This window comes from Camelus bactrianus, chromosome 1 (genome assembly GCF_048773025.1).
Source record: "Camelus bactrianus isolate YW-2024 breed Bactrian camel chromosome 1, ASM4877302v1, whole genome shotgun sequence".
NCBI lineage: Eukaryota > Metazoa > Chordata > Mammalia > Artiodactyla > Camelidae > Camelus > Camelus bactrianus.
In genome coordinates this window covers 15,714,611-15,730,297 of record NC_133539.1, presented here as the reverse complement: position 1 = coordinate 15,730,297, position 15,687 = coordinate 15,714,611, and the positions used below count along the sequence as shown (strand labels likewise).

Below are 15,687 nucleotides of genomic sequence, written 5' to 3'. Positions count from 1 at the left end.
TTCAAGAAAGTTAAATTCACTGTTTCCTTCCTGTACACGAATTATTTTAGGCTGTAAACCCTCCAGCAGACAGAGAACGGTCATGTTATTTTGGCCCTTTCAATTTCTGTTGGCCTTTGTATTTACAAGGTCAAGATATTACAGTGTCTCTCTTTTCTTTTTAGAGGGCTCTGATTCCTTGTATACAGAAAAAAGGTGTCATATTTATAATGTTTAACTCCAAATCCATTTTCTATTTCACATTGTTTATCTCTGTGCTGTGATACACACCAGTGAACTGCCGCTACTGTTACAGCTAAGACATTGTGTTTACATTCTTCTTATCCATCTGCGAAACGGGGGTGCTCTGTTCCTGTAGATGAGTATTTTTGATGATGATTCTTTTTATTCCTTATTCATATGTGCTCATTTATTTTTTCCTAAATGTTTATATTCTTCCCTATAGATATGGTCTGAGTGTATTCACTGTTTAGTCCAAAGTGTCTATTTCATACTTGATTCTGGAGGCAGATGGGAGAGGAAAATAAAAGTGGGTGGCACTTATAATGGACTTAATCTTGCTTTTTCTTTTTTTCACAAGGTTCAATTTTAGAGCTGCATTGCAGTCCACAAAAATAATCAGTCTCTATGGCATTAATTCTAATTTCAGTAGGGTAATTTCACCACCATTGAAAGCATTTGGAGATACTGTTATGAAGGAGAAAATATTCAGGGACTTCATTTATTTAGGATATTAGTGAGATAATTTAGAGTCTGCTCTTGAGTGGTGGGACCTACTTTCAAGTATTTAAATCTGGCTTTCCTTAACCACTTATTTCATTCTTTAAAAAAGAAGAGAGTAATTTGAGGCATATGATCCAGTATTGAACCAAAATTATATTGTAAGAGCATGTTAATGAACTTTACATTTTATTGATAAAAATTCAAATGTTTTTAAACAAGTCCTGAATAAGTAACTAAAAAAGCCTATATTCTAATTTAAGAAATTAATTATGGGTTAAAATTTTTCCCTTTAACTCCTCTCTACAAGACACTAGAATGTTCTGATATATCTCAAATATATATATATATATCTCAAATATGTCTCCACTTTTTATGAATTCTTCCTTTTCCCCAACTCACTGTCTCATCTTATTTCTGTTCACTTTTGTGTCCTCTGCAGTATCTGCCTGGAATCCTGTTGCCTGGAGACCACTCTTGAAAAACATTCACTACACTGGCCTCTTGGAGATTTAAGACTTCTAATGGGGAGCTTGCTCCTGATCAAGTAACATTTTTTTAAAAATCACAATAAAATATTTGTGTGGATATTATCCATTCAGGTAGTCATAACAACTAAAGTATAGTGTGCAAAGGAGAGAAAAAAAAAGTCAGAAAATTCTAAATTTTACAAATCCATACAAAAGGAAGGTAGGACATAAAAAATAAAATCTGTATTTTTTTTAAAGAGAAAATTTCAGCCCTCTTCCCTCCACATTGCTTATTTATTTTAATTTTCAAAACTATTCTAAAAGGCTCGAATATCTGTATTTTTAGCTCTATTATTTGTCTATTAACATGCTCTTCAGCTTAAGGGACTTTTGAACAGCAAGTTCAATGAAATGGCATAAGGGCAACTGTGAGAAAAGTCAACAATAAAGGAACAATAAATGCGGCTATAAAAATTCTGTATCACAAAAAAAAAACAACCCAACAAAATGAAAAATCTGCCTATGGAGTCAGAGAAAATATTTGCAAATTATATAGCTGATAATGGGTTAATATCCAAAATATATAAAGAACTTATACAACTCAATAGCAATGTGTATATATATCTTAAATTAAAAAGTGGGCAAAGGACCTGAATAGACATTTTTCCAAAGAAGATATTCAAGTTGCCAACAGGTACATAAAAAGATGCTCAGCATCACTTACCATTAGGGAAATGTAAGTCAGAACCACAGTGAGATATCCCTTCACGCCTGTTAGAATGGCTATCATCAAAATGACAAGAGACAACAAACGCTGTTGAGAATGTGGAGAAAGGGGAACACTTGTGCACTGCTGGTGGGATTGCACCTTGGTGCAGCCACTGTGGAAAACACTATGGAGGCTTCTCAAAAAATTAAAAAAAAACTACCATAGGAACCAGCAATTCCACTTCTAGAAATTTATCTGAAGGAAATTAAATCACTATTTTGAAAAGACATTTGCACCCCTGCGTTCACTGTAGCACAATTTACAACAAACAAGACAGGGAAACGACCTAGGTATCCGTCAACACATCGACAGAAAAATGGGAAAGAAGATGGGCTGTATAATGGAATCATATTCAGTCATAAAAAAGATGGCAATTTTGTCATTTGCAACAACATGGATAGACCCTGAGGGCATTAGGCTAAGTGAAATAAGTCAGAGAAAGACAAATACCCTATAATCTCACTTGTATGTGGAATCTAAAAAAAACCAAACTCATGGAAAAAAAAGATCAGATTTGTGGTTGCTAGAAGCAGGGGATGGGGTGGGGAATATAGGTGAAGGTGGTCAAAAGGTATAAATTTGCATTTGTAAGATAAATAAGTACAGAGAATATAATGTACATATGATGCTGTAGTTAAAAATGCTGTATCGTATACTTGAAAGTTGCTAAGAGAGTAAGTTCTAAAAGTTCTCATCTCAAGGGAAGAAATTTGTAACTATATGAGGTGATGTATGTTAACTAAATTTATTGTGGCAATCATTTTGCAATATACATGTATGTCATGTCATTATGCTGTGCACCTTAAACTTTAAAAAAATCAGGATGCCTTCTAAAGAATGATAATAATTTTGGAATATAATAAAATAATACAGATAAATAGTAAAACAAACAAACAAACAAACAAAAAAACCAAACTTCATATCAACTTGGGACATTCTGAGTAGGGTCTAAGAGCCTAGCACACCTTAATGATATCCAAGGATCAAGAACAGATTAATACATGGTACAAGGCATTCTCTGTTTAAGAAGGAAGTATTCAAGCTATATTCTTTCATTTCAAAAGATAGTTAAAATATATTTTTTTATAGTTCATGCTTAAAAAAATTCTGTAAACTGGAAATTTATGTGAATTAAAATGCACAACTTGGAGATGAAATTGGAAAGAAAAAAATGGGCACTGTTGGTTAAACTTTTATGATCATGATGCTATTAATTAAATTTTGTTTTCCAGATGGTGTCTCACGGTCACCAAAGTAGGGTAACTTATTTAGAATTGATATTTTCTCCAAAGTTTTTTTTATCCCCAAGCATGTAAAAAGCAATAAAAGCCTGAGATGGAAATAAAGATGTGCTTCTGCATGAGAATTTGGAGGCTGCTGGGACATGGTACAGCCCAGAGAGCTTAAGATTGTGATTCGATAACAGATCATTGTAAATTTCTGCCACATTGCACAATGTGATCATACGCTGGCTGCTAAACCTCATGGAACTTCAAATTTTTTGGTAAGAAAAATGCAAATATGTATTGTATCTAACTCGTAAGGTTGTTGAGAAAAAAATGAATATGTATGTAAACAGAGTGTCTACAACATTATAAATGATTAATAAACATGAGCTATTATTATTGTCATTCTTATTAATTGGACTAAAGCCAATATGATCACAAAGTTCTGAGACAGTTGCAGGGCAGTCACAGAGCCACACAGCCAATCATGAACTGCTGCTTAAGACAGTGAAAGAATCTTATTGTTTACACAGCACCACATGGAGAGCACATTCGGAAGAAACTAGGTTCATACTTTAAAAGCAAACAAAAAAGATTTTTTTTTAATGGTCAGTTTACAATGTTGTGTCAATTTCTGGTGTACAGCATAATGTTTCAGTCATACATGTACATGCATATATTCCTTTTCATATTCTTTTTCATTATAGGTTATTACAAGATATTGAATATAGTTTCCTGTGCTATATACAGTAGAAACTGGTTGTTTATCTGGTTTTGTGAGGTTTACCATGTTGTTCCAATTGTAAGAGATATTCTGCCAAAGTTTGTTTGGTATTCTGGGAGAATTGTTCCATGGGCAGACATAGTTTTGATGTATTCTTGGGAATGGGTGAGCTCTGCATCCTTCTACTCTGCCATCTTGAAGCCCCACCACCCAAAAGAGGTCTTTAAGGTTTTCATTAAACATTAGATATGAGAGAAGAAATGGCGGTAGGGTTGCATTAAGGGACTATTTATTCTCGGGAGAAGTATAAAATCAAGGTCCTGGCCAGTTCTACACCATCTCAGCTTTGTTCATTCTTTATTGAGGTAAAATTTACATAGGTAAGGTGCATAAATACTAAATGTGCTGCTGGATGAATTTTATGATTTTTATGCATACACCATGTAACCACTACCCCACCAACATACAGAACTCACCCGTCATCTCAGTAAGTCCCCGTGTGCCCATTCACAGTCAGTACAGCCGCCCACCTCCCAAAGATAATCATTCCTTTGTGGATGACATGACGCTTTAGATCTCCTTCCTAACCTAAACAAAGGAGCCTTCAGAAATTCAGTCTTCATTCTCTTCCCTAGCTAGACTTGACTCCTAACCCATTGCCGTGGCTTTACTCATATTCTGCATCACCTTGCCTCTAACCTACAGTCATCCTATCATTAACATGCCCCTAATCTAATTAATCCATTATACTGTGTAATCTCCAAACACGAATGGCTTATGAACTACAATATCCTTCTGACATTTAAAGGGCTTTCCCTCCACTTTTATGTAAATGATGTTTCACTGCATTTTTTTGATTCACACACCCTATAAATACTATTTTCTTAACCATCATTGCATTGTGTTTTCCAAAACATCCTGGGCCAAGAAGACAGAGAAAATGAGCTTTAAGAAGACCTGAAGGTGGGGGGTACGGGAGGAGGGTATAGCCTAGCAGCAGAGGCATGCCTAGCATGCACAAGGTCCTGGTTTCAATCCTCAGAGCCTCCACCAAAAAATAAATAAATAAACAAAAATCTGATTACCTCCCTTCCCCCACCAGAATTAACAACAACAATAAAAAGATCTGAAGGTGAACCACAGTTGTAGGTACACTCTAGATTTCCTGGTTCCATTTTCAGAACTGAGTTACGATATAACAGAAGAATGAGTCCGGTGTTATTTTTGGCCTGAAGCAGCTCTCTGTGTCCTTTTATCCATGTCTACTCTGCCCTGAATCTTATACCCTAGATGCCTGGCCTAGCTGCCCGTGCTGTGGCTCCTTCCATGGTAGGGAAGATAAACAGGCCCCAGAAGTGCATGGACCTCTGTAGGCTCTCTACCCAATCTCGGTGGTTGCACACTTGCTAAAAATGACCTTGGCCCCTCATTTGAGCACTCGACCACTGAATACTCTGTAAGCAAATGAAGCTCTTAAGAAGCAGAAGATCAAGATTTATAGCAGATCACAGAGAAACTGGAATCATTTCTAACATCATCCTTTTCGTAACAGTGATGGTGAGCTTGGAGCCTGGATTTTTCCATTTGCTGCATGAAAATACAAAGAGCGTAAGAATGCAGCTTGGAAAAAAAAAATCAAACAGTAGCTATGAAAACCCTCAGCCCACAGGTGGCTGTGATTTTTCACTTGAGTATGCTCAAGGGTTCATTTTACTTTTGACTTTAAAATTCACACTCAATTTTGACACAAGACATATGACTCAGCTCTTTACAGTACCAATCCCTTAAAAACCGATGACTCAGCCACCAGTTATAACCGCATATTATTGCAGTATTCAACCAAACATGCCTTATGCTGACTCGAAAGGGGTTTCAAGTTGATGAAGCAAAAACAGCAATGTTCCAGCTCAGAACATATGCTGTCCTGTAATAAGGGAAAAAAAGAGTCAAGTATAAATACTCAACAACACTGTATCACTGGAACGTAATTTCTTTAAAAAAAAAATCAGACATCTTTGCTTTTGCCATTATTTGATTATTCATTTTAGAATAGCTACTCTCTTAAATAAAACTTCATTTTTACACAAATTTCAGAATTCAGATCCCCATATGCACCAAGAAACCTGGCTGATTTTTCTCAACGGGTTTTCTTTTCATAACCAAAGTATCCAGTGAACAAGAAAATGAGGTCAGCTCTAAGAAGAATGGTAATCATTTAATAACAATGGCTACAAGCCAAAGAAGAATTACAAAGATAAATCAATCTGGAGCAATAAAATGCCAAAAAAAAAAAAAAAAAACAACCAAAAACCTGAGTAAGAAAGAACAAGTTCAATATTCAAATTTGTTCAACTTTCCCAACAAACTGTTGAAAAAAATTACTGCAATTTCCCCTACAAAAGATGTTACAAAACAATGCCACTTTTTACCCACTGAGTATCATGGGATGGGTGTCAGGATACAGATGTGACACCCTCTTCATTATGTTAATGCCAGGCAACAGAGCCAGAACGGTATTTCAGAGTATTAATTCATTCAACCGACTGAACACCTACTATGTATCTACTATGCTTCTGTCTTAGAGGCTTGGCATGCAAAGAGTTGTCTTGTGGGGGTGACAGAAGAAAGCTCAAGGTCACCACTGGAAAAAAGTTGCATGTGAAGGGCCCTGGAGGGGACATCAGGGAAGACTTCAGAAATGGTATAACTTTAAAGCAGAAGCTGAAAGCAGGAGCAATTCTGCAGTTAGACAAGGTGAAGAAATATTCCAGCAAAGGGCATACGCAAGGTCACAGATGTGTGAAATAGCTAATGATGTTTGGAAAAAAACAAACAGTGTTCTGTGGCCGCAGCAAAAACTGTGATCTGGATGCGGCAAGAGATGTAGCTAAAAATGCAGGCAGAAACTCGATGGTCAGGGATTTCAGTCCAGAGAGTTTAGCTCACTATTTACAGGGAGGGTGGGGATGCCACAGTGAGATCTGTGCTTTAGGAAGATGCTCCCTTAGCAGTGTGCAGTGAAAGAATGGAGCCTGAGAGACCCATCAGGAGCTGCTCCAGCAGTTCACCTGAGAGGGAATGAGGGCTAGATTAGAAGCTGTGTTGGAAGACAAAAGGCAGAAAGGGTGGATTTGAAAGGCGTGTAGGAGAAAGAACTTTTAGAGATGGTTACCAATCTTTGGGATTTTCTGACTTGAGCTACTGTGGTAATGGGGGTTTTCTGAACTAGGAACAAGAATACAGTGGACACAATGTCTGGAGTAGGTAGACGGGGAATGATTTTATTTTTGGAGATACTGAGCCAAAGGTATGCTTTGGGCATCCAGGTAGAGATGACAAAGTAATCAGTTTCTGCGATCAATGCATTCACTGTGTAGGATATTCCAAGTGCTGGTTTCATATGCTATGAAATTATATCCAACTATTTTTGATGATTTACAGTGCAGGTGGAGGAGAAGAAAGACTCTTGCAAGGATTTCTTTGATAGCTTTATGGCAGTGTTTCAAATCAGGGCACTGCAACCAACTGTTGGGAACCTTAGATGGAACTCTGATTGTCATCACTGTAGTTTACACTGTAAGTTAATACCACCAGTTATTGGCTTGGTGAGGATTACTCAAGGATCAAAATGACACACGAGTGAAGCTAGGATTTGTTGCAGCAGCAGCATCTATTGTAAGTAACTTTAGTGTCATAAGTATGCTTTTAGAAAACAATTCTTTAAAACTATAAATCAAGCCATGTCGCTCCGCTGGCCCACACTTTCCAGCGGCTTCCAATTCACTCAGTCAGAGCTAATGCCCTTACAAGGGCCTACAATGCCCTCCGTAATGTACTTCTTTCCCTTTTTCTCTCTAATTCCATTCTTCATAACTGTCCTCCTCCTCCAGTCACTGTATTTCAGCTACACCGGCCTCTGTTCATTTTCAAGCATCAGATACTCCCGTAGCCTGGAATGTATTTCCTGTAGATGTCTACATGGCTTTGAGTCATTGGTCAAATGTTATCTTTTAAGTGAGTCCTTCCTTGACCACTCGACGCAAACACCTAAAGGCACCTAAACCTTAACCAATCCCTATCACCTTCTCCTGCCTTATTTTCTCCATAGCACCAAAGAGTAGTTTTTGCATTTACTTTAAGCATCTTACCTGGAGATCATGGTGTGCTGGGATGTAATGGTAAAGTGCTGATAGGAGCTGTGGAAAAGATCTAGATGAGCTGTGTTAGTATAGGCTGAGCTTATGCTGTTGTGACAAATAAGCCCAAAATTTCAGTGGCCTAAATGAGAAAGTTTATTTCTTCCTCAACTGGAGTCTGCTTAAATCAGGTGACTCACCAGGACAGCTCTCCTCCAGGCAGTGCTTCAGGCTCTGCATCTTATAGCTCCACTCCCTTCACACGTGGCCTCCATGTCTGCCACCAAAGCGGGAGGGGGAAAGTTGGAAGGACCCACAGAGGCTTCTACCAAACCCAGGCAGAAGTTCTACTTATGGTCCAATGGTCAGTGCTAGTCCATGGTCCCACTGACTATAAGCTGGGAAGTATAGTCTTCTAAGTGCCCTGGAAGGAGAGAACGCCGGGACACTGGAGGGCACGCCTCAGGTTTACACAGCAGCCAACTTTGGAATGAACTTAAGATGCAGTGTGATGCTATGGAGAAAGCACAGGGATAAGACTGAGCAGGGCTGGGTGTAACAATCTGGTTGAACCAATCACTATCGATGTGGCCTTGATCACCTCTGGGACTCTGTTTTCAAATCCACAAAATTGGGTAAATAATACACATCCTGCTTACATCAGAGGACTTTATGAGTCACTAATATAAGTGTCTGCAAAGAGAATTACCAGATTTAGGCTACCTCGAATGCAAGTACATAAATAATGCAGTATGAAACAGAAAGCCTGCCTGGATGAGATCACATGAATTATACTCCTGTTTTACATCAACACTGATAAAGTTATCCCACTGTTAGAGCCACACAGAACGGTATCATTTCCAGACCTTCTGGTCTAACAGCCGTGATACCTAAGCAGTGAAGTAAGGGTGTTTATATATTAGCATTGGTGTATTTTCTGTGCATGAGGCATGAAAAAAGTGCCAAGGACATTCAGATATTTAGCAAACATTAAAAAACACAAAAAGCATGAGATTGCAGACTCTGTGTTATCATTGCCTTACAGAGTGGGTGAATCTAATATTGGCAGCTTGTGTGGTATCTTAAGCTCTGTTCTCAGTCCTCCTGAGCCCAGCTATTGTGCAGTGACATCAACCCTATGGTCCAAGGACTGATTTTTAAGGATAAGGTGTAATACTGACCAATTGTCAGCTATTTGAAAAACCTCACTGGAATGTTTTTTTAAGGATTTATCAAAATCTTTTAATATCAATTTTTGTAGATTTGAGTAATTTATGAGTACATGTATTGTCAGACTTCAAAAAGATACTGAATTTATACATAATTATTTTGTTCATCCCTCAAAATCGTTGATGATGATAAAATGGTAATAATGATAATAATGATATCCTATCTGTCCATTTTCTGTATTCAAAGAAATCTGATAAATAACAAACATAACCTTTTAAATACATTTAATGCAAAATACTCAAAGATGTGGATTCTACTAATAAAATATGCTTTGGGTGCTCTGGAAAACTCAGTGGAATCCTACAACATTAAGGTAGGATGAGTCTAAGCCACCCGTCCCAGTTCCCTGCCAAATTAACAACAAATTGTCCCTAAGGGGAACTTATTAACTTACCATCCCATTTACTGTCAACAAGGTTTGTCCCATTTGGATGTATCTGTAGCGGATAGAAAAGTATTTCCCATATTAAGCAGATTTTTGCCTAGGTACACCTTCCACCCATTATTCTAGTTCAGAAGATGTTTCTTGCTGCTAGTAACAGTACTGTGCACACAGATACTCCACATTAGGAGCATCCTTACTATTTTGTAAAAGATCACAGAAGGCGATCCTAGAATACTAAAGAGCATAAACCATTCAGTATTAAGGTAACTAACACACAAACGTCCCTCAGAGAATTTCCTAATTGAACCTTGCCATGGGGTTTTCCTGCCTAGTCATTGGCCTACATGACTCCGCTGTGATGAACAAAAGAAGAGGGATCCAATCAGGCCAGCCACAAATAGATCCCCACAGCCACGTGCTGGAACGCGGGCAGCATCTCTACAATGAGATAAAGCTTTCTGAAGCAGAAGGTCACTGAACCAAGATTTCTGACATATGCCCAAGCGCTGGCTTTTCAAACGGAGAGTAACAGAAGGCGCAGTGAGTTTTGTCAGATGTTTTGATAAAACAGGACCAGGTTATCACAGTGAAAGCTCCTTTGTTTCCTCTTGCTGACAACTGACACTACTGCTTTGACTCAAGGGTGTGGGTCCCCCTCCTCCCCCACTGTTACAACCTTGAGAATGACTGCTTTTCTCCTTTTATTCTCTTTAGACACTTCAGCCGCTCTCTTTTACAAAAGACATTCGGGGAGCTGGTCGCAGTGCCAAGTTGATGGTCACACACTGTATAGTCGTCTTTGAATAGAGAGTGTAGAAAAACAAAGTCCAGGTCAAATGTCACTTTCTACATGGCAGTTCAAAAATGTGTCAAAAATAGTGTATGTGCACACACGTTCATACAAACACACACACACAGCTTGAACTATGACAGCAGACTCACAACTGGCCTCTTATCTCAATCTCATTTATCACTATTCTATTTCTTATCTAGCTTTGACAATATCCTCTTGTCTTTAATAAACACCATCAATGGCCTTCCACCATGGCTCTTGTGTCTTATAATTCCAGGAGTATTATTCACATTGAATCTATATTGAGGTCAGCAAACTGTAACCTAGGGGTCAAACCTGACCTGATGTCTATTTTTGTATAGCCTAAGAATTAAATAAGATTTTTTTTTTTTTTACTTTGAAATGGTTGAAAAAAAAAAGAATAATATTTTGTGAAATTCAAATTTCAGTGTCCATAATAAAGTTTTATCAGAACACATCCAGGCTCATTTGTTTATATATTGTCTGTGCCTTCTCTTGAGCGAGAAAGGCAGAGTTCAGTAGCTGCCACACAGACGACATGGCCTGCAAAGCTTAAACTATTTACTGTCTGGCCAAATAAAAAAGTTTGTCAGCCCCCAGGGTGCAAGGATGGGACCTCGTGGAGTTATAGCGCGTGTGGCTGGACACCACAGCCCTGATCTCTGACACTCATCATGTTGAGTGTTTTCTCCCCAGTCAGGCATTTCAGGAGTTTCCATAACCTAGACCCAGACCAGATGCTCTCTTGCCTTCACATCCAGTGCTTATTCTTTCCTCACTACCCTGTGTCTGTGTCTGTTGCTTCTCTGTTGTAGCTGCATGTTCTCCTATATGTGTCTGTTGATACCTAACACTGAAAGCTCAGCTCAAATGTCGTTTTCAACGTGCCAGTTCAGAAATGTGTCAAACTAATGTGATTTCTTGCTTCGGAACTCACACAGTGTTTTGACCTTCCCTGCACACCTACCATGTCCTGCCTGGCACTGTACTTCGTCAAGCGCTTGTCTCGTTTCCCCTACTCTATTAGCATCTGATCCGTAAGTACAAGACTCGCTGCACTCATCTTTGTACCTTTAAGAATGACGCAGATGTGGACAGGCCTGGTACAGATCCTTGCAGACCTAGGACTTGTGCCAGGAACCATGCCAGGGCTGAGTATACACGCAATCACATACTTCCTTAGTTACAGGGTCCAAGGGAAATACCAGTGGTGTGGAAAAAGACCCAAGTCAGTGCTCTAATAAAGCTCTGTGGGGAGTGATGGCTCAGTTCCATAAAAAACAAACGAGAGCTTTGATGGGCACCAGCCCAGGACCCAATCCAGAAGCAGGTGATACACTGAATAAATACCAGTCAGGCCCTCAACATGGGTGACATTCATTATAAGGAGCAAGATTCCATTAACCAGACCAGAGTCCAGGGCAGCAGAGCCAACAGAAAAGGAGGCAAAGTGGGGGCTGTGGAGTTTTTGGCAAGAAGATAGAGGCTCGGTCTTAGAAAGACGGGGGTTCTGAGGAGGTGACTGGGTCAAAGGCCAAAGACAGAAACAACACTCCAGATCAGAGATGAACTCCTACCCAGAAGGTGACTAACTTCAGTCCCAAATATTGGATAGGAGCTACTTCCATTCCTTCTTCTTAAATTAAGACTTAATTCTAGGATCTTTGAAGCAGAAAAACCTATACAAAAGGATAAGTGGCCCTAGCTCTGGGGGAAGACAAGAGGCACAGCAAGGGACAGAGCAGAGCCTGGAAAGGGTGAGAGGGAACTAACTTCTTTTAAGCACTAACCACACCCCTGGCCCTGTGAGAAAGCTTTTGCTTACAATATCTCATTTAATACGCACAGGAGCTCTGCAAGGGAGCAGCATTCTCCCCATTTTACAGATGAAGAAATGGTGGCTCAGAAAGATGATAAGCAATTAGGGGACCTGAAATTTGATGGCAGATCTAAGTGAACCCAGACCAGTTCCCCCACCACTACGTCATGCCTCTCAAGTAAATGTTTATTAAATGTACGATGAAGACAGAAAAATTACGAAGGACAGTCTTTTTACAATTCAACGTGGTAAGTGTGATAATCCTAATCTTTCCCCCCATGTCTTCTGTAGCTTTTTCCTAATAAATAAGATGGCTTTTGTCTGTTTTAATGCTGGCCCACTGAACTCACAGCTCGTGGATTCTGTGTCCCACGTAACAACAGGCGCAGCAAGTAATCTAGGACCATACTGGTTGCTCTAGGTTTCTGGTTACTTTGGATTTCCGGCTATCCAAGCCTTTCACAGACTAGTTTACACTTCCTGTCCAGGATTGTTTTATTTTGTTCGCTCCTCTTGGGCTTCTTACTGTTTGCCAATCAACTGTTGTAGGCCTTGTTTCCTCTGTGTTAAATGTTGCCTCCCCAATAAAACCTACTCTCATCTCTTTATTCAGAAATGATCTCGCACTCTCTTTCCTGCATTCTTACAGCATTTTTCTATATTATTTAGATGGTTCTATATTTGACCCGAAATAATACTTGTGTGCCTACTATAAACTCTACAGACTTAAGAGTTTATACAAATCTTATTCCCCATAGTACCTTATAGTGGCAGTCACACAAAAGAAGTGTTAAAAAATATACATGTATATCCTAAAGAATAATGTATAAACAAAGTTTTATTTTCTTAGGCTTTTCTATGTGGGCAATTCTACCAAGAGAACTTTCCTTCACCCCCTTATTTCTGACTTGGTTCTTTCCAGCTAATACAGTTCTTTCTGGCCACTGGAATTCTTTAGAATGAAGCAGTAGTATGAAATGGAAGAAGCTGGCATTGAAGCTAGACCATGGCGCTTTGTTTTATATCACTTGCAAAGTCTATGTGAGGCTGTGAGTCTAAAAATGCATTCTACTCCCAGTACATGTACAAGCCTATGGGCATACAATCTGTTTTTCAAAGTCTTTAATGGAATATACTAATTTGCATCTTACGATCATGTATTTTCCCCAGAGGTTCTATTTAAATAACTGCATAATTTCTTTTACTACATAATTTACCTCATTGTGACACTCCAATAGGTCACAGAGGCCCTCTGATAGCCAATTTGGATTAGAGAGCAAAAGTTATACATAGGACATTTGAAAAGCATATTAAGAGAGACTTCTTATTTGACAAATATTAATGTGTTTATTAAAGGGTACTAAAATATGAAGAAATAATCTTGCACTTGCAGCGACTACAAGAAAATTCACCATTATTAACACTAAAAATACAAAATACATTCTTCTGAAAATTGCACCTTAAAAATTTTGATGGCAGAATATCAAACTAATGGACTGCTGGATGATAAATTTCCTAGTTTTGATAGGTTTACAGAGACTTCCCCAAATATAATTAGTTTTAATTATCTCTGTAAATAGACAATAGTAGCTGTGTATATTAAGTATAGCAATGGTCAAACATAAAGCCACTTAGTGGCTTCTAGGAAATGTTATGTACTTTAGGGGATATTTGCTTCAAAATTCTTTGCTTAACTTAAAATTATTCTATAAGATAGTAAGTAATGAAGGGATTCTGGGGAATAACAAAAGAAATGTTTAGCCAGGATTTAAGAATTCACTAGAATAATCTATCCAATTATAATTCTGACTATAATCAAGGCTAAAAAAATGTACCTACCAATAAAGTGAATTATCAGGAAGAAACAGAACACCTTATACTAAGATTATCTGAACCTATTCCTTCTAGAATCTATTTTTTACTTTTCATATTATTATATGCAGTTTTAATATGGTATTACTTCTAATCTTTCAAATATGCTGTCAGATAAACCTAATTATTTCCCAGAAGTGGCTTGCAACTGGAGGAAAAATGCAGCAGAAAATGTATTCATCAATTAGGTAAACTAAGTTTATAGAAAATATTTTCCTCTTTAGTCTTTTGTCTAAAGAGAGACAAATAAGGAATTAGATACATTGGCAGAGGTGTGTCAAGGGTTTTGGGAAGGGGGAGACCAGACAATTCTTCATTAAGCATTTAAGAGACCCTAGAAGATTTCTAAATAAGCATATACTGATATTTCTTGGGGACTGCTATGAACTAATATTTGTGTTCCCTCAAAATCCACATGGTGAAGCCCTCATCGCAATGTGATGCTATCTGGAGGTGGGGCCCTTGGTAGGTAATAAGGTTCAGATATGGTCATGAGGGTGGAGCCCCCAAGATGGGATTAGTGCCCTTACAAAAAGAGACCAGAGAGCTGACTCTCTCTCTGCCACACCCTCCTTTTTGCTGCAAGAAGGCAGCTGTCTGTAAACAGGAGAAGAGCCCTGACCGAGAGCCCAATCACGCTGACTGGCCTTTGACTTCCTGGTTTCCAGAACTGTGAGAATGTCAGAATTAAATGTTGTTTGTTTAAGCCACCTGGTCTATGGTGCTCTGCTCTACAGCCGGAACAGACTGTGACCTGAGGTATACGGACATTTCTCTCATATGGCCCTGATGTCTAGGCCCACAACATCCTGAACTGTGTGTCTCAGCTTCTACACTGCACACAGCCATGATGAAGACATCGGGTCCTTAAGAAGGAAGGGTTGATTTCAGATGTGGGTGGAACCACTCCCTGAGCATTTGGTAGGGCAATGCTGAGACAGTGTCTGGGGCATGAAAGCAGAAATCAGCTCCTATGTATCTGCAACCATCTGAGACCCAGACTTAGACCCTGACACTGTTGTTCAGGACACTAACTTCTTGTATCTATTGCTTCAGTCTCTGAAGAAATTATGCTACTTTATTCCTTGTAGCTCCATTCTTTTCAAGGCTCCCAGAGTGCTCTCTGCCTAAAGCCCTGGCCTTCTGATACACAGACCAATGGTTCAATTTACTTCCTTGCCAATCGACTACCCTAAGAAAGGGAAAAGGCCCAGGAACAGTGTTATCACTCTGAGTTTAAAAAATTGGCAATAATGTACATTATTGGAGTGTCCCTGAAATGCTTGCCACAGATGTCTTTTCCCCCGAAGTTGAATAGGTTTGGTAGTGCCATCCCTGCTCTATCACTCAGGACTGTCTGTGATCAATGGCAAACATTTCAATATAGTTCCTAAGGTTAGAGGTAATGTCATTTCATTTTGGGACAGGATCATGTCTTATTCATTTTTGTACCCTCAGAATGAATTAATATGTAAAACGTGAGCTGTACAGTCTATCCATTCATTCGTTTGATTCAACAAGT

The 15,687-nt window shown here is 38.8% G+C and overlaps 2 protein-coding genes across 3 annotated transcripts in view; one reads left to right on the top strand and one right to left on the bottom strand.

Annotated features, from left to right (window-relative positions):
- Nucleotides 1-4,084, top strand: part of LOC105070277 (uncharacterized) — a 246,329-nt gene extending 242,245 nt beyond the window's left edge. Inside the window, exon 9 of one of the 2 annotated variants that reach the window (XM_074360982.1) lies at nucleotides 1,163-4,084. The gene's annotated coding sequence lies outside the window, so the exon portion shown is untranslated. The remainder of the gene's footprint in view (nucleotides 1-1,162) is intronic. The other variant, XM_074360986.1, reaches the window with a different exon arrangement.
- Nucleotides 1-15,687, bottom strand: part of CYYR1 (cysteine and tyrosine rich 1) — a 98,751-nt gene that overhangs the window by 36,495 nt on the left and 46,569 nt on the right.